This window comes from Pristiophorus japonicus, chromosome Y, assembly GCF_044704955.1.
Source record: "Pristiophorus japonicus isolate sPriJap1 chromosome Y, sPriJap1.hap1, whole genome shotgun sequence".
Taxonomy (NCBI): Eukaryota; Metazoa; Chordata; class Chondrichthyes; family Pristiophoridae; genus Pristiophorus; species Pristiophorus japonicus.
Window position 1 is genome coordinate 13,534,929 of NC_092011.1, and position 26,587 is coordinate 13,561,515.

Sequence of the window (26,587 nt, forward strand, 5' to 3'; positions counted from 1 at the left end):
ACATTCCCGGGTTAGAATGCCCATGTACATTCCCACGGTTAGAATCCCCATGTACATTACCAGGGTTAGAATCCCCATGTACATTCCCAGGATTAGAATCGTCATGTACATTCCCGTGTTGAATCCCCATGTACATTACCAGTTTAGAATCCCCATGTACATTCCCAGTTAGTATCCCCATGTACATGCCCGGGATAGAATGCCCATGTACATCTCCAGGGTGAGAATCCCCATGTACATTCCCGCGTTAGAATCCCCAAGTACATTCCCGGGTTAGAATCCCCATGTACATTCCCAGGGTCAGAATCCCCATGTACATACCCAGGTTACAATCCCCATGTACATTCCCCGGGTTACAATACCCATATACATTCCAAGGGTTAGTATCCCCATGTACATTCCTGGGTTAGTATCCGCATGTACATTCCCGGGTTAGAATCCCCATGTACATTCCCGAGTTAGAATCCCCATGTACATTCCTGGGTTAGTATCTCGATGTACATTCCCGGGTTAGAATTCCCATGTACATTCCTGGGTTAGAATCCCCATGTACATTCCTGGGTTAGTATACCCATGATTATTCCCGGGTTAGAATCCCCATGTACATTCCCGGGTTAGAATCCCCATGTACTTCCCGGGTTAGAATCCCCATGTACATTCCCGGGTTATAATCCACATGAACATTCCCGGTTTAGAATCCCCAAGTACATTCCCGGGTTAGAATCCCCATGTGCATTCCCAGGGTTAGAATCCCCCATGTACAATCCCAGGGTCAGAATCCCCATGTACATATCCGGGTTTCAATCCCCATGTACATTCCCCGGGTTACAATCCCCATATACATTCCCAGGGTTAGTATCCCCATGTACATTCCTGGGTTAGTATCCCCATGTACATTCCCGGGTTAGAATACCCATGTACATTCCCGAGTTAGAATCCCCATGTACATTCCCGGGTTAGTATCCCCATGTACATTCCCGGGTTAGTATGCAGATGTACATTTCCAGAGTTGGATTCCCCCAGATATATTCCCAGGGTTAGAATTCCCATGTACATTCCCGGGTTAGAATCCCCATGTACATTCCCGTGTTAGAATCCCCATGTACATTCCTGGGTTCGTATCCCCATATACATTCCCAGGGTTAGAATCCCCTTATACATTCCCAAGGTTAGAATCTCCATGTATGTTCCTGGGTTGGAATCCCCATGTACATTCCTGGCTTAGAATCGCTATGTACATTCCCGGGTTAGAATCCCCATGTACATTCCAGGGTTAGTATACCCATGTACATTCCCGGGTTCGAATCCCCATGTACATTCCCGGGTTAGAATCCCCATGTACATTCCTGGGTTAGAATCCCCACATACATTCCCGGGTTAGAATCCCCATGTACAATCCCAGGGTTAGAATCCACATGTACATTCCCAGGGTTTAGAATCCCCATGTACATTCCCAGGGTTAGAATTCCCATGTATATTTCCGGGTTAGAATTCCCATGTATATTCCCGGGTTAGATTCCGCATGTACATTGCCGGGTTAGTTTACCCATGAACATTCCCGGGTTAGAATCCCCATGTATATTCGCGGGTTAATATACCCATGTACATTCCCCGGGTTACAATCCCCATATATATTCCCAGGGTTAGTATCCCCATGTACATTCCTGGGTTAGTATCCCCATGTACGTTCCCGGGTTAGGATCCCCATGTACATTCCCGAGTTAGAATCCCCATGTACATTCCCGGGTTAGTATCCCCATGTACATTCCCGGGATGGAATACCCATGTACATTCCTGGGTTAGAATCCCCATGTACATTCCCAGGGTCAGAATCCCCATGTACATACCCAGGTTACAATCCCCATGTACATTCCCCGGGTTACAATACCCATATACATTCCAAGGGTTAGTATCCCCATGTACATTCCTGGGTTAGTATCCGCATGTACATTCCCGGGTTAGAATCCCCATGTACATTCCCGAGTTAGAATCCCCATGTACATTCCTGGGTTAGTATCCCGATGTACATTCCCGGGTTAGAATTCCCATGTACATTCCTGGGTTAGAATCCCCATGTACATTCCTGGGTTAGTATACCCATGATTATTCCCGGGTTAGAATCCCCATGTACATTCCCGTGTTAGAATCCCCATGTACTTCCCGGGTTAGAATCCCCATGTACATTCCCGGGTTATAATCCACATGAACATTCCCGGTTTAGAATCCCCAAGTACATTCCCGGGTTAGAATCCCCATGTGCATTCCCAGGGTTAGAATCCCCCATTTACAATCCCAGGGTCAGAATCCCCATGTACATATCCGGGTTTCAATCCCCATGTACATTCCCCGGGTTACAATCCCCATATACATTCCCAGGGTTAGTATCCCCATGTACATTCCTGGGTTAGTATCCCCATGTACATTCCCGGGTTAGAATACCCATGTACATTCCCGAGTTAGAATCCCCATGTACATTCCCGGGTTAGTATCCCCATGTACATTCCCGGGTTAGTATCCAGATGTACATTTCCAGAGTTGGATTCCCCCAGATATATTCCCAGGGTTAGAATTCCCATGTACATTCCCGGGTTAGAATCCCCAAGTACATTCCCGTGTTAGAATCCCCATGTACATTCCTGGGTTCGTATCCCCATATACATTCCCAGGGTTAGAATCCCCTTATACATTCCCAAGGTTAGAATCTCCATGTATGTTCCTGGGTTGGAATCCCCATGTACATTCCTGGCTTAGAATCGCTATGTACATTCCCGGGTTAGAATCCCCATGTACATTCCAGGGTTAGTATACCCATGTACATTCCCGGGTTCGAATCCCCATGTACATTCCCGGGTTAGAATCCCCATGTACATTCCTGGGTTAGAATCCCCACATACATTCCCGGGTTAGAATCCCCATGTACAATCCCAGGGTTAGAATCCACATGTACATTCCCAGGGTTTAGAATCCCCATGTACATTCCCAGGGTTAGAATTCCCATGTACATTTCCGGGTTAGAATTCCCATGTATATTCCCGGGTTAGATTCCCCATGTACATTCCCGGGTTAGTTTACCCATGAACATTCCCGGGTTAGAATCCCCATGTATATTCGCGGGTTAATATACCCATGTACATTCCCCGGGTTACAATCCCCATATATATTCCCAGGGTTAGTATCCCCATGTATATTCCTGGGTTAGTATCCCCATGTTCGTTCCCGGGTTAGGATCCCCATGTACATTCCCGAGTTAGAATCCCCATGTACATTCCCGGGTTAGTATCCCCATGTACATTCCCGGGATGGAATACCCATGTACATTCCTGGGTTAGAATCCCCATGTACATTCCTGGGTTAGTATACCCATGAATATTCCCGGGTTAGAATCCCCGTGTACATTCCCGGGTTAGAATCCCCATGTACATACAAGGTTTGAATCCCCTTGTACATTCCCGGGTTAGTATCCAAATGTACATTCCCAGGGTTGGATTCCCCCAGATATATTCCCAGGGTTAGAATCCCCATGTATGTTCCTGGGTTAGAATCCCCATGTACATTCCCGTGTTAGAATCCCGATGTACATTTTTGGGTTCGTATCCCCATGTACATTCCAAGGGATAGTATACCCATGTACATTCATATTTTAGAATCCCCAAGTACTTTCCCGGGATGGAATCCCCATGTACATTCCCGGGTTGAAATCCCCATATACATTCCCGGGTTAGAATGCCCATGTACATTCCCGTGTTATTCCCCATGTACATTACCAGTTTAAAATCCCCATGTACATTCCCGGGGTAGAATCCCCATGTACATTCCCGGGTTATTATCCCCATGTACATACCCGGGTTAGTGTCCCGTTGTACATTTCCGGGTTAGAATCCCCATATACATTCCCGGGTTAGAAGCCCCATGTATATTCCCAGGGTTAGAAATCACATGTACATTCCCAGGGTTTAGAATCCTCATGTACATTCCCAGGGTTAAAATGCCCATGTACATTCCCAGATTAGAATCCCCATGTATATTCCCGGGCTAGCATCCCTATGTACATTCCCTGGTTAGTTTACCCATGAACATTCCCGGGTTAGAATCCCCATGTACATTCCCGTGTTAGAATCCCCGTCTACATTCCCGGGTTAGAATCCCCATGTACATTCCCGGGTTAGAATCCCCATGTACATTCCCGGGTTAGAATCCCCATATACATTCCCAGGGTTATAATCGCCATGTACATTCCCGGATTAGAATCCCCATGTAGAGTCCCGGGTTAGAATCCCCATGTACATTCCCATGGATGGAATCCCCATGTACATTCACAGGGTTAGAATCCCCATTTACATTCCCGGGATGGAATCCCCATGTACATTCCCGGGTTGAAATCCCCATATACATTCCCGGGTTAAAATGCCCATGTACATTCCAACGGTTAGAATCCCCATGTAAATTCCCAGGGTTAGAATCCCCATGTACATTCCCAGGGTTAGAATCCCCATGTACATTCCCGTGTTGAACCCCCATGTACATTACCAGTTTAGAATCCCCATGTACATTCCCGAAGTAGAATCCCCAAGTCCATTCCCGGGTTAGTATCCCCATGTACATTCCCGGGTTAGAAAGCCCATGTACATTCCCAGCTTAGAATCCCGATGTACATTCCAGGGTTAGTATACCCATGTACATTCCCGGTTTAGAATGCCCTTGTATATTCCCGGATTAGTATACCCATGTACATTCCCGGGTTAGTGTCCCCTTGTACGTTCCTGGGTAAGAATCCCCATAAACATTCACGGGTTAGAATCACCATGGACATTCCCAGGTTAGAATCCCCATGCCGATTACCGGGTTCAAATCCCCATGTACATTCCCGGGTTAAAATCCCCATGTACATTCCCGGGGTAGAATCCCCATGTACATTCCCTGGTTAGAATCCCCATATACATTCCTGGGTTAGAAGCCCCATGTATATTCCCAGGGTTAGAATCCATATGTACATTCCCAGGGTTAACATTACCATGTACATTCCCGGGTTAGAATCCACATGTATATTCCCGGGCTGGCAAACACATGTACATTCCCTGGATAGTTTACCCAAGAACTTCCCGGGTTAGAATCCCCATGTACATTCCCGGGTTAGAATCCCCTTGTACATTCCCGGGTTAGAATCCCCATATACATTCCCAGGGTTAGAATCCCCATGTACATTATCGGGTTAGAATCCCCATGTACATTCCCAGGGTTAGAATCGCCATGTACATTACCGGATTAGAATCCCCATGTAGATTCCCGGGTTAGAATCCCCATGTACATTCCCAGGGATGGAATCCCCATGTACATTAACAGGGTAAGAATCCCCATGTTCATTCCCAGGGTTAGCATTACCATTTACATTCCCGGGTTTGAATCCCCATGTACATTCCCGGGTTAGAATCCCCATGTACATTCCCAGGGTTAGAATTCCCATGTACATTCCCAGGGTTAGAATCCCCATATACATTCCCGTGTTGAATCCCCATGTACATTACCAGTTTAGAATCCCCATGTACATTCCCGGGGCAGAATCCCCATGTACATTCCCGGGTTAGAATCCCCATGTACATTCCCGGGTTAGAATGCCCATGTACATTCCCAGGGTGAGAATCCCCATGTACATTACCGGGTTAGAATCCCCATGTACATACCGAGGTTTGAATCCCCTTGTACATTCCCGGGTTAGTATCCAAATGTACATTCCCGGGTTAGTATCCCCTTGTATATTCCCGGGTTAGAATGCCCATGTACATTCCCAGGGTGAGAATCCCCATGTTCATTCCCGGATTAGAATCCCCACGTAGATTCCCGGGTTAGAATCCCCATGTACATTCCCAGGGATGGAAATCCCCATGTACATTAACAGGGTAAGAATCCCCATATTCATTCCCAGGGTTAGAATGCTAACCCTGGGAATGAACATGTACATACCCAGGTTTGAATCCCCTCGTACATTCCCGGGTTAGAATCCCCATGTACATTCGCAGCTTAGAATCCAGATGTACATTCCATGGTTAGTATACCCATGTACATTCCCGGTTTAGAATCCCCATGTACATTCCCGGGTTAGAATGCCCATGTACATTCCCGGATTAGTATACCCATGTACATTCCTGGGTTAGTGTCCCCTTATACATTCCTGGGTTAGAATCCCCATATACATTCCCGGGTTAGAATCCCCATGGACATTCCCAGGTTAGAATCCCCATGCCCATTCCCGGGTTCAATCCCCATGTACATTCTCGGGTTAAAATCCCCATGTACATTCCCGGAGTAGAATCCCCATGTAAATACCCGGGTTAGAATCCCCATATTCATTCCCGGGTTAGAAGCCCCATGTATATTCCCAGGGTTAGAATCCACATGTACATTCCCAGGGTTTAGAATCCCCATGTACATTCCCAGGGTTAAAATTACCATGTACATTCCCGGGTAAGAATCCCCATGTATATTCCCGGGTTAGCATCCCCATGTACATTCCCTGGTTAGTTTACCCATGAACATTCCCGGGTTAGAATCCCCATGTACATTTCCGGGTTAGAATCCCCGTGTACATTCCCGGGTTAGAATCCCCATGTACATTCCCGGTTTAGAATCCCCATGTACGATCATGGGTTAGAATCTCCATGTACATTCCCGGGTTAGAATCCCCATGTACATTCCCGGGTTAGAATCCCCTTGTACATTCCCGGGTTAGAATCCCCATATACATTCCCAGGGTTAAAATCCCCATGTACATTCCCGGGTTAGAATCCCCATGTACATTCCCAGGGTTAGAATCGCCATGTACATTCCCGGATTAGAATCCCCATGTAGTTTCCAGGGTTAGAATCCCCATGTACATTCACAGGGTTAGAATCCCCATGTTCAATCCCAGGGTTCAAATTACCATGTACATTCCCGGGTTTGAATCCCCATGTACATTCCCAGGTTAGAATCCCCATGTACATTCCCAGGGAAGGAATCCTCATGTACATTCAAAGGTTTAGAATACCCATGTTCAATCCAAGGGTTAGAATTCCCATGTACATTCCTGGGTTAGTATACCCATGTACAATCCCGGGTTAGTGTCCCCATGTACATTCGCGGGTTAGAATTCCCATGTACATTTCCGGGTTAGAATCCCCATGAACATTCCCGGATTAGAATCCCCATGTACATTCCCAGGTTGTAATCCCCATGTACATGCCCGGGTTAGAATCCCCATGTACATTGTCGGGTTAGAATCCCCATGTACATTACCGGTTTAGAATCCCCATGTACATTCCCGGGTTAGAATCCCCATGTATATTCCCAGGGTTAGAATCCCCATGTACATTCCAGGGTTAGAATCCCCATGTACATTCCCAGGGTTAGAATCCCCTATTACATTCCCGGGTTAGAATCCCCATGTACATTCCCATGGTTAGAATTCCCATGTAAATTCCGGGGTTAGAAACCTCATGTACATTTCCGGGTTAGAATCCTCATGTACATTCCCGGGTTAGAAACCCCATATACAATCCCGGGTTAGTATACCCATGTACAATCCCGGGTTAGTGTCCCCATGTACATTCGCGTGTTAGAATCCCCAAGTACATTCCCGGGTTAGAATCCCCATATACATTCCCAGGGTTAGAATCCACATGTACATTCCCAGGGTTTAGAATCCCCATTTACATTCCCAGGGTTAGAATTCCCATGTACATTTCCGGGTTAGAATCCCCATGAACATTCCCGGATTAGAATCCCCATGTACATTCCCAGGTTAGAATCCCCGTGTACATTCCCGGGTTAGAATCCCCATTTACATTGCCGGGTTAGAATCCCCATGTACATTACCGGTTTAGAATCCCCATGTACATTCCCGGGTTAGAATCCCCATTATACATTCCCAGGGTTAGAATCCCCATGTACATTCCAGGGTTAGAATCTCCATGTACATTCCCAGGGTTAGAATCTCCTAGTACATTCCCGGGTTAGAATCCCCATGTACATTACGGGATTAGAATCTCAATGTTCATTCGCGGGTTATTATACGCATGAACTTTCCCGGGTTAGAATCCCATGTACATTCCCGGATTGGAATCCCCATGTACATTCCCGGGTTAGTATACCCATGATCATTCCCGGGTTAGAATCCCCATGTACATTCCCGGGTTAGAATCCCCATGTACATTCCTGGGTTAGAATCCCCAATAACATTCCTGGGTTAGTATACCCATGAATATTCCCGGGTTAGAAAACCCATGTACATTCCCGGGTTAGACTCCCCATGTACTTTCCAGGTTTAGAATCCCCATGTACATTCCCGGGTTAGAATCCCCATGTACATTCCCGGGTTAGAATCCCCATGTACATTCCCAGGGTGAGAATCCCCATGTACATTACCGGGTTAGAATCCCCATGTACATACCCAGGTTTGAATCCCCTTGTACATTCCCAGGTTAGTATCCAAATGTACATTCCCGGGTTAGTATCCCCTTGTATATTCCCGGGTTAGAATGCCCATGTACATTCCCAGGGTGAGAATCCCCATGTTCATTCCCGGATTAGAATCCCCACGTAGATTCCCGGGTTAGAATCCCCATGTACATTCCCAGGGATGGAAATCCCCATGTACATTAACAGGGTAAGAATCCCCATATTCATTCCCAGGGTTAGAATGCTAACCCTGGGAATGAACATGTACATACCCAGGTTTGAATCCCCTCGTACATTCCCGGGTTAGAATCCCCATGTACATTCGCAGCTTAGAATCCAGATGTACATTCCATGGTTAGTATACCCATGTACATTCCCGGTATAGAATCCCCATGTACATTCCCGGGTTAGAATGCCCATGTACATTCCCGGATTAGTATACCCATGTACATTCCTGGGTTAGTGTCCCCTTATACGTTCCTGGGTTAGAATCCCCATATACATTCCCGGGTTAGAATCCCCATGGACATTCCCAGGTTAGAATCCCCAAGCCCATTCCCGGGTTCAATCCCCATGTACATTCTCGGGTTAAAATCCCCATGTACATTCCCGGAGTAGAATCCCCATGTAAATACCCCGGTTAGAATCCCCATATACATTCCCGGGTTAGAAGCCCCATGTATATTCCCAGGGTTAGAATCCACATGTACATTCCCAGGGTTTAGAATCCCCATGTACATTCCCAGGGTTAAAATTACCATGTACATTCCCGGGTAAGATTCCCCATGTATATTCCCGGGTTAGCATCCCCATGTACATTCCCTGGTTAGTTTACCCATGAACATTCCCGGGTTAGAATCCCCATGTACATTTCCGGGTTAGAATCCCCGTGTACTTTCCCGGGTTAGAATCCCCATGTACATTCCCGGTTTAGAATCCCCATGTACGATCATGGGTTAGAATCTCCATGTACATTCCCGGGTTAGAATCCCCATGTACATTCCCGGGTTAGAATCCCCTTGTACATTCCCGGGTTAGAATCCCCATATACATTCCCAGGGTTAAAATCCCCATGTACATTCCCGGGTTAGAATCCCCATGTACATTCCCAGGGTTAGAATCGCCATGTACATTCCCGGATTAGAATCCCCATGTAGTTTCCCGGGTTAGAATCCCCATGTACATTCCCAGGGATGGAATCCCCATGTACATTCACAGGGTTAGAATCCCCATGTTCAATCCCAGGGTTCAAATTACCATGTACATTCCCGGGTTTGAATCCCCATGTACATTCCCAGGTTAGAATCCCCATGTACATTCCCAGGGAAGGAATCCTCATGTACATTCAAAGGTTTAGAATACCCATGTTCAATCCCAGGGTTAGAATTCCCATGTAAATTCCTGGGTTAGTATACCCATGTACAATCCCGGGTTAGTGTCCCCATGTACATTCACGGGTTAGAATTCCCATGTACATTTCCGGGTTAGAATCCCCATGAACATTCCCGGATTAGAATCCCCATGTACATTCCAAGGTTGTAATCCCCATGTACATGCCCGGGTTAGAATCCCCATGTACATTGTCGGGTTAGAATCCCCATGTACATTACCGGTTTAGAATCCCCATGTACATTCCCGGGTTAGAATCCCCAGGTATATTCCCAGGGTTAGAATCCCCATGTACATTCCAGGGTTAGAATCCCCATGTACATTCCCAGGGTTAGAATCCCCTAGTACATTCCCGGGTTAGAATCCCCATGTACATTCCCACGGTTAGAATTCCCATGTACATTCCGGGGTTAGAATCCTCATGTACATATCCGGGTTAGAATCCTCATGTACATTCCCGGGTTAGAAACCCCATATACAATCCAGGGTTAGTATACCCATGTACAATCCCGGGTTAGTGTCCCCATGTACATTCGCATGTTAGAATCCCCAAGTACATTCCAGGGTTAGAATCCCCATATACATTCCCAGGGTTAGAATCCACATGTACATTCCCAGGGTTTAGAATCCCCATGTACATTCCCAGGGTTAGAATTCCCATGTACATTTCCGGGTTAGAATCCCCATGAACATTCCCGGATTAGAATCCCCATGTACATTCCCAGGTTAGAATCCCCGTGTACATTCCCGGGTTAGAATCCCCATTTACATTGCCGGGTTAGAATGCCTATGTACATTACCGGTTTAGAATCCCCATGTACATTCCCGGGTTAGAATCCCCATTATACATTCCCAGGGTTAGAATCCCCATGTACATTCCAGGGTTAGAATCTCCATGTACATTCCCAGGGTTAGAATCTCCTAGTACATTCCCGGGTTAGAATCCCCATGTACATTACGGGATTAGAATCCCAATGTTCATTCGCGGGTTATTATACGCATGAACTTTCCCGGGTTAGAATCCCATGTACATTCCCGGATTGGAATCCCCATGTACATTCCCGGGTTAGTATACCCATGATCATTCCCGGGTTAGAATCCCCATGTACATTCCCGGGTTAGAATCCCCATGTACATTCCTGGGTTAGAATCCCCAATAACATTCCTGGGTTAGTATACCCATGAATATTCCCGGGTTAGAAAACCCATGTACATTCCCGGGTTAGACTCCCCATGTACTTTCCAGGTTTAGAATCCCCATGTACATTCCCGGGTTAGAATCCCCATGTACATTCCAGGGTTAGAATCCCCATGTAGATTCCCAGGTTAGAATCCCCATGTACATTCCCAGGGATGGAATCTCCATGTACATTCACAGGGTAAGAATCCCCATGTTCATTCCCAGGGTTAGAAATACCATGTACATTCCCGGGTTAGAATCCCCATGTACATTCCCAGGGATGGAATCCTCATGTACATTCAAAGGTTTAGAATACCCATGTTCAATCCCAGGGTTAGAATTCCCATGTACATTCCCGGGTTAGAATCCCCATGTACATTCCTGGGTTAGTATACCCATGTACAATCCCGGGTTAGTGTCCCCATGTACATTCGCGGGTTAGAATGCCCATGTACATTTCCGGGTTAGAATCCCCATGAACATTCCCGGATTAGAATCCCCATGTACATTCCCAGGTTAGAATCCCCATGTACATGCCCGGGTTAGAATCCCCATGTACATTGCCGGGTTAGAATCCCCATGTACATTACCGGTTTAGAATCCCCATGTACATTCCCGGGTTAGAATCCCCATGTATATTCCCAGGGTTAGAACCCCCATGTACATTCCAGGGTTAGAATCCCCATGTACATTCCCAGGGTTAGAATCCCCTAGTACATTCCCGGGTTAGAATCCCCATGTACATTCCCAGGGTTAGAATTCCCATGTAAATTCCGGGGTTAGAATCCTCATGTACATTTCCTGGTTAGAATCCTCATGTACATTCCCGGGTTAGAAACCCCATATACAATCCCGGGTTAGTATACCCATGTACAATCCCGTGTTAGTGTCCCCATGTACATTCGCGGGTTAGAATCCCCAAGTACATTCCCGGGTTAGAATCCCCATATACATTCCCAGGGTTAGAATCCACATGTACATTCCCAGGGTATAGAAACCCCATGTACATTCAAAGGGTTAGAATTCCCATGTACATTTCCGGGTTAGAATCCCCATGAACATTCCCGGATTAGAATCCCCATGTACATTCCCAGGTTAGAATCTCCGTGTACATTCCCGGGTTAGAATCCCCATGTACATTGCCGGGTTAGAATCCCCATGTACATTACCGGTTTAGAATCCCCATGTACATTCCCGGGTTAGAATCACCATATACATTCCCAGGGTTAGAATCCCCATGTGCATTCCAGGGTTAGAATCTCCATGTACATTCCCAGGGTTAGAATCTCCTAGTACATTCCCGGGTTAGAATCCCCATGTACATTACGGGATTAGTATCCCAATGTTCATTCGCGGGTTATTATACCCATGAACTTTCCCGGGTTAGAATCCCATGTACATTCCCGGATTAGAATCCCCATGTACATTCCCGGGTTAGTATACCCATGATCATGCCCGGGTTAGAATCCCCATGTACATTCCCGGGTTAGAATCCCCATGTACATTCCTGGGTTAGAATCCCCAATAACATTCCTGGGTTAGTATACCCATGAATATTCCCGGGTTAGAAAACCCATGTACATTCCCGGGTTAGACTCCCCTTGTACTTTCCAGGTTTAGAATCCCCATGTACATTCCCGGGTAAGAATCCCCATGTACATTCCCGGGTTAGAATCCCAAATCACATTCCCGGGTTAGAATCCCCATGTCCATTCCCAGGGTTAAAATCCCCATGTACATTCCCAGGGTCCGAATCCCCATGTACATACCCGGGTTACAATCCCCATGTACATTCCCGGGTTAGAATCCCCTTGTACATTCCCGGGTTAGAATCCCCATATACATTCCCAGGGTTAAAATCCCCATGTACATTCCCGGGTTAGAATCCCCATGTACATTCCCAGGGTTAGAATCGCCATGTACATTCCCGGATTAGAATCCCCATGTAGATTCCCGGGTTAGACTCCCCATGTACATTCCCAGGGATGGAATCCCCATGTACATTCACAGGGTTAGAATCCCCATGTTAATTCCCAGGGTTAGAATTACCATGTACATTCCCGGGTTTGAATCCCCATGTACATTCCCGTGTTAGAATCCCCATGTTCATTCCCAGGGATGGAATTCTCATGTACATTCAAAGGTTTAGAATACCCATGTTCAATCCCAGGGTTAGAATTACCATGTACATTCTGGGGTTAGAATCCTCATGTACATTTCCGGGTTAAAATCCCCATGTACATTCCCGGGTTAGAATCCCCATGTACATTCCCGGGTTAGTATACCTATGTACAATCCCGGGTTAGTGTCCCCATGCACATTCGCGGGTTAGAATTCCCATTTACATTTCCGGGTTAGAATCCCCATGAACATTCCCGGATTGTAATCCCCATGTACATTCCCAGGTTAGAATCCCCATGTACATTCCCGGGTTAGAATCCCCATGTACATTGCCGGGTTAGAATCCCCATGTACATTACCGGTTTAGAATCCCCATGTACATTCCCGGGTTAGAATCCCCATATACATTCCCAGGGTTAGAATCCCCTAGTACATTCCCGAGTTAGAATCCCCATGTACATTCCCAGGGTTAGAATTCCCATGTACATTCCGGGGTTAGAATCCTCATGTACATTTCCGGGTTAGAATCCTCATGTACATTCCCGGGTTAGAAACCCCATATACATTCCCGGGTTAGTATACCCATGTACAATCCCGGGTTAGTGTCCCCATGTAAATTCGCGGGTTGGAATCCCCATGTACATTCCCGGGTTAGAATCCCCATATACATTCCCAGGGTTAGAATCCACATGTACATTCCCAGGTTTTAGAATCCCCATGTGCATTCCCAGGGTTAGAATTCCCATGTACATTTCCGGGTTAGAATTCCCATGAACATTCCCGGATTAGAATCCCCATGTACATTCCCAGGTTAGAATCCCCGTGTACATTCCCGGGTTAGAATCCCCATGTACATTGCCGGGTTAGAATCCCCATGTAAATTACCGGTTTAGAATCCCCATGTACATTCCCGGGTTAGAATCCCCATATAAATTCCCAGGGTTAGAATCCCCATGTACATTCCAGGGTTAGAATCTCCATGTACATTCCCAGGGTTAGAATCCCCTAGTACATTCCCGGGTTAGAATCCCCATGTACATTACGGGATTAGAATCCCAATGTTAATTCGCGGGTTATTATACCCATGAACATTCCCGGGTTAGAATCCCATGTACATTCCCGGATTAGAATCCCCATGTACATTCCTGGGTTAGTATACCCATGAACATTCCCGGGTTAGAATCCCCATGTACATTCCTGGGTTAGAATCCCCAATAACATTCCTGGGTTAGAATACCCATGAATATTCCCGGGTTAGAAAACCCAAGTACATTCCCGGGTAAGAATCCCCATGTACATTCCCAGGGTTAGAATCCCCATGTACAATCCCAGGGTCAGAATCCCCATGTACATATCCGGGTTTCAATCCCCATGTACATTCCCCGGGTTACAATCCCCATATACATTCCCAGGGTTAGTAGCCCCATGTACATTCCTGGGTTCGTATCCCCATGTACATTCCCGGGTTAGAATATCCATGTACATTCCCGAGTTAGAATCCCCATGTACATTCCCGGGTTAGTATCCCCATGTACATTCCCGGTTTAGTATCCACATGTACATTCCCAGGGTTGTATTCCCCCAGATATATTCCCAGGATTAGAATTCCCATGTACATTCCCGGGTTTGAATTCCCATGTACATTCCCGTGTTAGAATCCCCATATACATTCCTGGGTTCGTATCCTCATATACATTCCCAGGGTTAGAATCCACATATACATTCCCAAGGTTAGAATCCCCATGTATGTTCCTGGGTTGGAATCCCCATGTACATTCCTGGGTTAGAATCGCCATGTACTTTCCCGGGTTAGAATCACCATGTACATTCCAGCGTTAGTATACCCATGTACATTCCCGATTTCGAATCCCCATGTACATTCCCGGGTTAGTATCCCCATGTACATTCCTGGGTTAGAATCCCCATATACATTCCTGGGTTAGAATCCCCATGTACAATCCCAGGGTTAGAATCCACATGTACATTCCCAGGGTTTAGAATCCCCATGTACATTCCAAGGGTTAGAATTCCCATGTACATTTCCGGGTTAGAATCCCCATGTATATTCCCAGGTTAGAATCCCCATGTACATTCCCGGGTTAGTTTACCCATAAAAATTCCCGGGTTGGAATCCCCATATACATTCGCGGGTTAATATACCCATGAACATTCCCGGGATAGAATCCCATGTACATTCCTGGATTAGAATCCCCATGTACATTCCCTGGTTAGAATCTTCATGTACATTCCTGGGTTAGAATCGCCATGATCATTCCTGGGTTAGTATACCCATAAATATTCCCGGGTTAGAATCCCCATGTACATTCCTGGGTTAGAATCCCCATGTACCTTCCCGGGTTAGAATCCCCATGTACATTCCCGGGTTAGAATCCCCATGTACATTCCCGGGTTAGAATCCCCAAGTACATTCCCGGGTTAGAATCCCCATGTACATTCCCAGGGTTTGAATCCCCATGTACATTCCCAGGGTCAGAATCCCCATGTACATACCCGGGTTGCAATCCCCATGTACATTCCCCGGGTTACAATCCGCATATACATTCCCAGGGTTAGTATCACCATGTACATTCCTGGGTTAGTATCCCCATGTACGTTCCCGGGTTAGAATCCTCATGTACATTCCCGAGTTAGAATCCCCATGTACATTCCCGGGTTAGTATCCCCATGTACATTCCCGGGTTATAATACCCATATACATTCCCGAGATAGAATCCCCATGTACATTCCCCGGTTAGTATCCCCATGTACATTCCCGGGTTAGTATCCACATGTACATTCCCAGGGTTGGATACCCCCAGATATATTCCCAGGGTTAGAGTTCCCATGTACATTCCCGGGTTAGGATCCCCATGTACATTACCGTGTTAGAATCCCCATGTACATTCCTGGGTTCGTATCCCCATATACATTCCCAGTGTTAGAATCCCCATATACATTCCCAAGGTTAGAATCTCCATGTATGTTCCTAGGTTGGAATCCCAATGTACATTCCTGGGTTAGAATCGCCATGTACATTCCCGGGTTAGAATCCCCATGTACATTCCAGGTTTAGTATACACATGTACATTCCCGGGTTCGAATCCCCATGTACATTCCCGGGTTTGAATCCCCATGTATATTCCTGGGTTAGAATCCCCATATACATTCCTGGGTTAGAATTCCCATGTACATTTCCGGGTTAGAATCCCCATCTATATTCCCGGGTTAGAATCCCCATGTACATTCCCGGTTTAATTTATCCATGAACATTCCCGGGTTAGAATCCCCATGTACATTCGCGGTTAATATACCCATGAACATTCCCGGGATAGAATCCTATGTACATTCCCGGATTAGAATCGGCATGTACATTCCTGGGTTAGTATACCCATGAACATTCCTGGGTTAGAATCTTCATGTACATTCCTGGGTTAGAATCCCCATGTACATTCCTGGGTTAGTATACTAATAAATATTCCCGGGTTAGAATCCCCATGTACATTCCCGGGTTAGAATCCCCATATGCGTTCCCGGGTTAGAATCCCCATGTACATTCCCGGGTTAGAATTCCCATGTACATTCCCAGGATTTGAATCCCCATGTACATTCCCAGGGTCAGAATCCCCATGTACATACCCGGGTTACAATCCCCATGTACATTCCCCGGGTTACAATCCCCATATACATTCCCAGGGTTAGTATCTCCATGTACATTCCTGGGTTAGTATCCCCATGTACGTTCCCGGGTTAGAATCCCCATGTACATTCCCGAGTTAGAATCCCCATGTCCATTCCCGGGTTAGTATCCCCATGTACATTCCTGGGTTAGAATCCCCATGTACATTCCCGGGTTAGTCTCCCCATGTACATTTCCGGGTTAGAATTCCCATTTACATTCCTGGGTTAGAATCCCCATGTACATTCCTGGGTTAATATACCCATGAATATTCCCGGGTTAGAATCCCCATGTACATTCCCGGGTTAGAATCCCCATGTACTTTCCGGGTTAGAATCCACATGTAGATTCCCGGGTTAGAATCCCCATGTACATTCCCGGATTACAATCCCCATATACATTCCCAGAGTTAGTATCCCCATGTACATTCCTGTGTTTGTATCCCCATGTACGTTCCTGGGTTAGAATTCCCATGTACATTCCAGCGTTAGTATACCCATGTACATTCCCGGGTTAGAATAGCCATGTACATTCCCGGGTTAGTATCCGCAAGTACATTCCTGGGTTAGAATCCCCATATACATTCCTGGGTTAGAATCCCCATGTACAATCCAAAGGGTTAGAATCCACATGTACATTCCCAGGGTTTAGAATCCCCATGTACATTCCAAGGGTTAGAATTCCCATGTACATTTCCGGGTTAGAATCCCCATGTATATTCCCAGGTTAGAATCCCCATGTACATTCCCGGGTTAGTTTACCCATGAACATTCCCGGGTTGGAATCCCCATATTCATTCGCGGGTTAATATACCCATGAACATTCCCGGGATAGAATCCCATGTACATTCCCGGATTAGAATCCCCATGTACATTCCCTGGTTAGAATCTCCATGTACATTCCTGGGTTAGAATCCCCATGTACATTCCTGGGTTAGTATACCCATAAATATTCCCGGGTTAGAATCCCCATGTACATTCCTGGGTTAGAATCCCCATGTACCTTCCCGGGTTAGAAACCCCATGTACATTCCCGGGTTAGAATCCCCATGTACATTCCCGGGTTAGAATCCCCATGTACATTCCCGGGTTAGAATCCCCAAATACATTGCCAGGGTTAGAATCCACATGTACATTCCCGGGTTAGAATCCCCATGTACATTCACAGGGTTAGAATCTCCAAGTACATTCCCAAGGATGGAATCCCCATGTACATTCCCGGCTTAGAATCCCCATGTACATTCCTGGGTTAGAATCCCCATGTACGTTCCTGCTTTAGAATCCCCATGTACATTCCTGGGGTAGTATCACCATGTACATTCCCAGGGTTAGAATCCCCATGTACATTCCCGTGTTAGAATCCCCATGATCATTCCTGGATTAGAATTCCCATAAAAATTCACAGATTTAAATCCCCATGTACATTCGCGGGTTAGAATCCCCATGTACATTCCCGGGTTAGAATCCCCATGTACCTTCCCGGGTTAGAATCCCCATGTACATTCCCGGGTTAGAATCCCCATGTACATTCCCGGGTTAGAATCCCCAAGTACATTCCCGGGTTAGAATCCCCATGTACATTCCCAGGGTTTGAATCCCCATGTACATTCCCAGGGTCAGAATCCCCATGTACATACCCGGGTTACAATCCCCATGATCATTCCCCGGGTTACAATCCGCATATACATTCGCAGGGTTAGAATCCCCATATACATTCCTGGGTTAGAATTCCCATGCACATTTCCGGGTTAGAATCCCCATGTACATTCCCGCTTTAATTTATCCATGAACATTCCCGGGTTAGAATCCCCATGTACATTCGTGGGTTAATATACCCATGAACATTCCCGGGATAGAATCCTATGTACATTCCTGGATTAGAATCCGCATGTACATTCCTGGGTTAGTATACCCATGAACATTCCCGGGTTAGAATCTTCATGTACATTCCTGGGTTAGAATCCCCATGTACATTCTTGGGTTAGTATACTAATAAATATTCCCGGGTTAGAATCCCCATGTACATTCCCGGGTTAGAATCCCCATATGCGTTCCCGGGTTAGAATCCCCATGTACATTCCCGGGTTAGAATCCCCATGTACATTACCGTGTTAGAATCCCCATGTACATTCCTGGGTTCGTATCCCCATATACATTCCCAGTGTTAGAATCCCCATATACATTCCCAAGGTTAGAATCTCCATGTATGTTCCTAGGTTGGAATCCCAATGTACATTCCTGGGTTAGAATCGTCATGTACATTCCCGGGTTAGAATCCCCATGTACATTCCAGGTTTAGTATACCCATGTACATTCCCGGGTTCGAATCCCCATGTACATTCCCGGGTTTGAATCCCCATGTATATTCCTGGGTTAGAATCCCCATATACATTCCTGGGTTAGAATTCCCATGTACATTTCCGGGTTAGAATCCCCATCTATATTCCCGGGTTAGGATCCCCATGTACATTCCCGGTTTAATTTATCCATGAACATTCCCGCGTTAGAATCCCCATGTACATTTGCGGGTTAATATAACCATGAACATTCCCGGGATAGAATCCTATGTACATTCCCGGATTAGAGTCCGCATGTACATTCCTGGGTTAGTATACCCATGAACATTCCGGGGTTAGAATCTTCATGTACATTCCTGGGTTAGAATCCCCATGTACATTCCTGGGTTAGTATACCCATAAATATTCCCGGGTTAGAATCCCCATGTACATTCCCGGGTTAGAATCCCCATATGCGTTCCCGGGTTAGAATCCCCATGTACATTCCCGGGTTAGAATTCCCATGTACATTTCCTGGATTTGAATCCCCATGTACATTCCCAGGGTCAGAATCCCCATGTACATACCCGGGTTACAATCCCCATGTACATTCCCCGGGCTACAATCCCCATATACATTTCCAGGGTTAGTATCTCCATGTACATTCCTGGGTTAGTATCCCCATGTACGTTCCCGGGTTAGAATCCCCATGTACATTCCTGAGTTAGAATCCCCATGTCCATTCCCGGGTTAGTATCCCCATGTACATTCCTGGGTTAGAATCCCCATGTACATTCCCGGGTTAGTATCCCCATGTACATTTCCGGGTTAGAATTCCCATTTACATTCCTGGGTTAGAATCCCTATGTACATTCCTGAGTTAATATATCCATGAATATTCCCGGGTTAGAATCCCCATGTACATTCCCGGGTTAGAATCGCCATGTACTTTCCGGGTTAGAATCCCCATGTACATTCCCGGGTTAGAATCCCCATGTACATTCCCGGGTTACAATCCCCATATACATTCCCAGGGTTAGTATCCCCATGTACATTCCTGGGTTAGTATCCCCATGTATGTTCCTGGGTTAGAATCCCCATGTACATTCCCGGGTTAGTATCCCCATGTACATTCCCGGGTTAGAATAGCCATGTACGTTCCCGATTTAGAATCCCCATGTATATTCCCCCGTTAGTATCCCTATTTACATTCCCGGGTTAGTATCCACATGTACATTCCAAGGGTTGGATTCCCCCAGATATATTCCCAGTGTTAGAATTCCCATGAATATTCCCGGGTTAGAATAACCCATGTAAATTCCCGTGTTAGAATCCCCATGTACATTCCTGGGTTCGTACCCCCATATACATTCCCAGGGTTAGAATCCCCATATACATTCCAAAGGTTAGAATCTCCATGTATGTTCCTGGGTTGGAATCCCCATGTACATTCCTGGGTTAGAATCGCCATGTACATTCCCGTGTTAGAATCCCCATGTACATTCCAGGGTTAGTATACCCATGTACATTCCCGGGTTTGAATCCCCATGTACATTCCCGGATTAGAATCCCCATGTACATTCCTGGGTTAGAATCCCCATATACATTCCCGGGTTAGAATCCCCATGTACAATCCCAGGGTTAGAATCCACATGTACATTCCCAGGGTTTAGAATCCTCATGTACATTCCCAGGGTTAGAATTCCCATGTACATTTCCGGGATAGAATCCACATGTATATTCCCGGGTTAGAATCCCCATGTACATTCCCCCGTTAGTTTACCCATGAACATTCCCGGGTTAGAATCCCCATGTACATTCGCGGGTTAATATACCCATGAACTTTCCCGGGATAGAAACCCATGTACATTCCCGAATTAGAATCCGCATGTACATTCCTGGGTTAGTATACCCATGAACATTCCCGGGTTAGAATCTCCATGTACATTCCTGGGTTAGAATCCCCATGTACATTCCTGGGTTAGTATACCCATAAATATACCCGGGTTAGAATCCCCATGTACATTCCTGGGTTAGAATCCACATGTACGTTCCCGGGTTCGAATCCCCATGTACATTCCCGGGTTAGAATCCGCATGTAAATTCCTGGGTTAGTATACCCATGAACATCCCGGGTTAGAATCTTCATGTACATTCCTGGGTTAGAATCCCCATGTACATTCCTGGGTTAGTATACCCATAAATATTCCCGGGTTAGAATCCCCATATACATTCCCTGGTTAGAATCCCCATATGCGTTCCCGGGTTAGAATCCCCATGTACATTCCCGGGTTAGAAACCCCATGTACATTTCCGGGTTAAAATCCCCAAGTACATTCCCGGGTTAGAATTCCCATGTACATTCCCAGGATTTGAATCCCCATGTCCATTCCCAGGGTCAGAATCCCCTTGTACATACCCGGGTTTCAATCCCCATGTACATTACCCAGGATACAATCCCCATATACATTCCCAGGCTTAGTATCCCCATGTACATTCCTGGGTTAGTATCCCCATGTACGTTCCCGGGTTAGAATCCCCATGTACAATCCCAGGGTTAGAATCCACATGTACATTCCCAGCGTTTAGAATCCCCATGTACATTCCCAGGGTTAGAATTCCCATGTACATTTCCGGGTTAGGATCCCCATGTACATTCCCGGGTTAGTTTACCCATGAACATTCCCGGGTTGGAATCCCCATATACATTTGCGGGTTAATATACCCATGAACATTCCCGGGATAGAATCCCATGAACATTCCCGGATTAGAATCCCCATGTACATTCCCGGGTTAGAATCTCCATGTACATTCCTGGGTTAGAATCCCCATGTACATTACTGGGTTAGTATACCCATAAATATTCCCGGGTTAGAATCCCCATGTACATTCCCGGGTTAGAATCCCCATGTACCTTTCCGGGTTAGAATCCCCATGTACATTCCCGGGTTAGAATCACCATGTACATTCCCGGATTAGAATCCCCAAGTACACTCCCGGGTTAGAATCATCATGTACATTCCCAGGGTTTGATTCCCCATGTACATTCCCAGGGTCAGAATCCCCACGTACATACCCGGGTTACAATCCCCATGTACATTCCCCAGGTTACAATCCCCATATACATTCCCAGGATTAGTATCCCCATGTATATTCCTGGATTAGTATCCCCATGTACGTTCCCGGGTTAGAATCCCCATGTACATTTCCGAGTTAGAATCCCCATGTCCATTCCCGGGTTAGTATCCCCATGTACATTCCTGGGTTATAATACCCATGTACATTCCCGAGTTAGAATCCCCATGTACATTCCCCGGTTAGTATCCCCATGTACATTCCCGGGTTAGTATCCACATGTACATTCCCAGGGTTGGATTCCCCCAGATATATTCCCAGGGTTAGAGTTCCCATGTACATTCCCGGGTTAGAATCCCCATGTACATTACCGTGTTAGAATCCCCATGTACATTCGTGGGTTCGTATCGCCATATACATTCCCAGGGTTAGAATCCCCATATACATTCCCAAGGTTAGAATCTCCATGTATGTTCCTAGGTTGGAATCAAAATGTACATTCCTGGGTTAGAATCGCCATGTACATTCCCGGGTTAGAATCCCCATGTACATTCCAGGTTTAGTATACCCATGTACATTCCCGGGTTCGAATCCCCATGTACATTCCCGGGTTTGAATCCCCATTTATATTCCTGGGTTAGAATCCCCATATACATTCCTGGGTTAGAATTCCCATGTACATTTCCGGGTTAGAATCCCCATCTATATTCCCGTGTTAGAATACCCATGTACATTCCCGGTTTAGTTTATCCATGAACATTCCCGTGTAAGAATCCCCATGTACATTCGCGGGTTAATATACCCATGAACATTCCCGGGATAGAATCCTATGTACATTCACGGATTAGAATCCGCATGTACATTCCTGGGTTAGTATACCCATGAACATTCCCGGGTTAGAATCTTCATGTACATTCCTGGGTTAGAATCCCCATGTACATTCCTGGGTTAGTATACCCATAAATATTCCCGGGTTAGAATCCCCATGTACATTCCCGGGTTAGAATCCCCATATGCGTTCCCGGGTTAGAATTCCCATGTACATTCCCGGGTTAGAAACCCCATGTACATTCCCGGGTTAGAATCCCCAAGTACATTCCCGGGTTAGAATTCCCATGTACATTCCCAGGATTTGAATCCCCATGTCCATTCCCAGGGTCAGAATCCACATGTACATACCCGGGTTACAATCCCCATGTACATTCCCCAGGTTACAATCCCCATATACATTCCCAGGATTAGTATCCCCATGTACATTCCTGGATTAGTATCCCCATGTACGTTCCCGGGTTAGAATCCCCATGTACATTTCCGAGTTAGAATCCCCATGTCCATTCCCGGGTTAGTATCCCCATGTACATTCCCGGGTTAGAATCCGCATGTACATTCCCGGGTTAGTATCCCCATGTACATTTCCGGGTTAGAATTCCCATTTACATTCCTGGGTTAGAATCCCCATGTACACTCCTGGGTTAATATACCCATGAATATTCCCGGGTTAGAATCCCCATGTACATTCCCGGGTTAGAATCCCCATGTACTTCCCGGGTTAGAATCCCCATGTACATTCCCGGGTTAGAATCCCCATGTACATTCCCGGGTTACAATCCCCATATACATTCCCAGGGTTAGTATCCCCATGTACGTTCCTGGGTTAGTATCCCCATGTACGTTCCTGGGTTAGAATCCCCATGTACATTCCCGGGTTAGAATCCCCATGTACATTCCCGGGTTAGTATCCACATGTACATTCCAAGGGTTGGATTCCCCCGGATATATTCCCAGGGTTAGAATTCCCATGTACATTCCCGGGTTAGAATCCCCATGTACATTCCCGTGTTAGAATCCCCATGTACATTCCTGGGTTCATATCCCCATATACATTCCCAGGGTTAGAATCCCCATATACATTCCCAAGGTTAGAATCTCCATGTATGTTACTGGGTTGGAATCCCCATGTACATTCCTGGGTTAGAATCACCACGTACATTCCCGTGTTAGATTCCCCATGTACATACCAGGGTTAGAATCCCCATGTACATTCCCAGGGTTTGAATCCCCATGTACATTCCCAGGGTCAGAATCCCCATGTACATACCCGGGTTACAATCCCCATGTACGTTCCCCGGGTTACAATCCGCATATACATTCCCAGGGTTAGTATCCCCTTGTACATTCCTGGGTTAGTATACCCATGTACGTTCCCGGGTTAGAATCCTCATGTACATTCCCGAGTTAGAATCCCCATGTACATTCCCGGGTTAGTATCCCCATGTACATTCCTGGGTTATAATACCCATGTACAATGCCGAATTAGAATCCCCATGTACATTCCCCGGTTAGTATCCCCATGTACATTTCCGGGTTAGTATCCACATGTACATTCCCAGGGTTGGATTCCCCCAGATATATTCCCAGGGTTAGAGTTCCCATGTACATTCCCGGGTTAGAATCCCCATGTACATTACCGTGTTAGAATCCCCATGTACATTCGTGGGTTTGTATCCCCATATACATTCCCAGGGTTAGAATCCCCATATACATTCCCAAGGTTAGAATCTCCATGTATGTTCCTAGGTTGGAATCGAAATGTACATTCCTGGGTTAGAATCGCCATGTACATTCCCGGGTTAGAATCCCCATGTACATTCCAGGTTTAGTATACCCATGTACATTCCCGGGTTCGAATCCCCATGTACATTCCCGGATTTGAATCCCCATTTATATTTCTGGGTTAGAATCCCCATATACATTCCCGGGTTAGAATTCCCATGTACATTTCCGGGTTAGAGTCCCCATCTATATTCCCGGTTTAGAACCCCATGTACATTCCCGGTTTAGTTTATCCATGAACATTCCCGTGTAAGAATCCCCATGTACATTCGCGGGTTAATATACCCATGAACATTCCCGGGATAGAATCCTATGTACATTCCCGGATTAGAATCCGCATGTACATTCCTGGGTTAGTATACCCATGAACATTCCCGGGTTAGAATCTTCATGTACATTCCTGGGTTAGTATACCCATAAATATTCCCGGGTTAGAATCCCCATGTACATTCCCGTGTTAGAATCCCCATATGCGTTCCCGGGTTAGAATCCCCATGTACATTCCCGGGTTAGAAACCCCATGTACATTCCCGGGTTAGAATCCCCAAGTACATTCCCGGGTTAGAATTCCCATGTACATTCCCAGGATTTGAATCCCCATGTCCATTCCCAGGGCCAGAATCCCCATGTACAAACCGGGTTACAATCCCCATGTACATTCCCCAGGTTACAATCCCCATATACATTCCCAGGGTTAGTATCCTCATGTACATTCCTGGGTTAGTATCCCCATGTACGTTCCTGAATTAGAATCCCCATGTACATTCCCGAGTTAGAATCCCCATGTCCATTCCCGGGTTAGTATCCCCATGTACATTCCCGGGTTAGAATCCCCATGTACATTCCCGGGTTAGTATCCTCATGTACATTTCCGGGTTAGAATTCCCATTTACATTCCTGGGTTAGAATCCCCATGTACATTCCTGGGTTAATATACCCATGAATATTCCCGGGTTAGAATCCCCATTTACATTCCCGGGTTAGAATCCCCATGTACTTCCCGGGTTAGAATCCCCATGTACATTCCAGGGTTAGAATCCCCATGTACATTCCCGGGTTACAATCCCCATATACATTCCCAGGGTTAGTATCCCCATGTACATTTTTTGGGTTAGTATCCCCATGTATGTTCCTGGGTTAGAATCCCCAAGTACATTCCCGGGTTAGTATCCCCATGTACATTCCATGGTTAGAATAGCCATGTACATTCCCGATTTAGAATCCCCATGTACATTCCCCGGTTAGTATCGCAATGTAGATTCCCGGGTTAGTATCCACATGTACATTCCAAGGGTTGGATTCCACCGGATATATTCCCAGGGTTAGAATTCCCATGTACATTCCCGGGTTAGAATCCCCATGTACATTCCCGGGTTAGAATCCCCATATGCGTTCCCGGGTTAGAATTCCCATGTACATTCCCGGGTTAGAAACCCCATGTACATTCCCGGGTTAGAATCCCCAAGTACATTCCCGGGATAGAATTCCCATGTACATTCCCAGGATTTGAATCCCCATGTCCATTCCCAGGGTCAGAATCCACATGTACATACCCGGGTTACAATCCCCATGTACATTCCCCAGGTTACAATCCCCATATACATTCCCAGGATTAGTATCCCCATGTACATTCCTGGATTAGTATCCCCATGTACGTTCCCGGGTTAGAATCCCCATGTACATTTCCGAGTTAGAATCCCCATGTCCATTCCCGGGTTAGTATCCCCATGTACATTCCCGGGTTAGAATCCGCATGTACATTCCCGGGTTAGTATCCCCATGTACATTTCCGGGTTAGAATTCCCATTTACATTCCTGGGTTAGAATC